Here is a 1,457-nt window from a genome sequence, read left to right on the forward strand (position 1 = left end):
TCTTTTGGGTGTTAAGGGCATGCCACACTGCCAAATCTTCCTAAAGCCCAACTGTGATTCAGGAGGCTTTGCTATGCAGATGGTGAAAAGAATCAAAGAGAAATACTGAAGCTGAAGAATATATATGCTAAATACCTTGATATGATCATTGTGCATTGTACAAATATACCCAAATACCACATTGTACTCCTTAATTATATACAATTATCATGGGTCAATTAAGAAAAAATCAAATAAAATGTAAAATTTTTCAGAGACAGAAGTAGATTAGAGGTTACCAGAAACTGGGGGTAAGGAATGGTGAGAAATTATTACTTAATGGGTACAAAGTTTATGTTCAGGAGGACAAAAATGTTTTGGAACTAGATGGAGGAGTGGTTACACAGTATTGTGAATTTAATGAATTCCACACAATTGTATGTTTAAAAATGCTTGAAATGGCAACTGTTATGTTATATATATATATTTATCACAATAAATAAAAGAATATCATTTAATTGAAAAATTCACTAGAGGGGTTCAAAAGCAGACTTGATCAAGCAGAAGAAAGAATCATTGAGTTTAAGAAGGGTCATTTGAAATTACTCAATCAGAGGAGCAAAAAGAAAAAAAAAAGAATGAAAAAGAGTGAAGAAAGCCTATGGAACTTGTGGGACTCCACCAAGCAAATTAATCTGTGCATTGTAGGAGTTGTAAAAGGAGAAGAGAGAGAGAGAAGAGGCAGAATGAAAAAGAGTGAAGAAAGCCTATGAAACTTGTGGGACTCCATCAAGCAAATTAATCTGTGCATTGTAGGAGTTGTAAAAGGAGAAGAGAGAGAGAGAAGAGGCAGAAAGCCTATTTTAAAAAATAATGCCTGAAAACTTCTTCAGTCTTGGGGAGTAATGGACATCATTACATTGGTATTCATGAATCCTAAAGGACCATTTATATTTTGGACTTAAAGAGATCTATATTGAGATACATAATCAAATTGTCAAAAGTCCAAGAAAGAGATCATTTTGAAAGAGAGAGAAAAGTGACTCATCACATACGAAGGAGCCCTCATAAGACAGAGGATTTCTCAGCAGAAAATTTGCAGGTAAGAAGACAGAAGGATGATATATTCTAAATCCTGAAAGAGAAACACTGCCAAGCAAGAACACTGTACCTGGCAAAGTTGTCCTTCAGAAATTGAGGAGAGATAAAGACTTCTGCAGACAAACAAAAATTGAGGAAGTTCATCACCATTTGATCTGCCTTACAAGAAATGCTAAAGAAAGTTCTTCAAGGCAAAGTAAAGTAATGCTAATTAACAGCATGAAAACATATGAAAGTATAAAACTAACTGGAAATGTAAGTATATACTCAAATACAAAATACTCTAGCACTGTAATGATGATTTGTAAATCACTTTCAACTATAGTATAAAAGTTGGAAAACAAAAGTAGTAAAAACAACTAAAACTACAATAATTT

This window comes from Galeopterus variegatus, unplaced genomic scaffold, assembly GCF_000696425.1.
Source record: "Galeopterus variegatus unplaced genomic scaffold, G_variegatus-3.0.2 Scaffold7903, whole genome shotgun sequence".
NCBI lineage: Eukaryota > Metazoa > Chordata > Mammalia > Dermoptera > Cynocephalidae > Galeopterus > Galeopterus variegatus.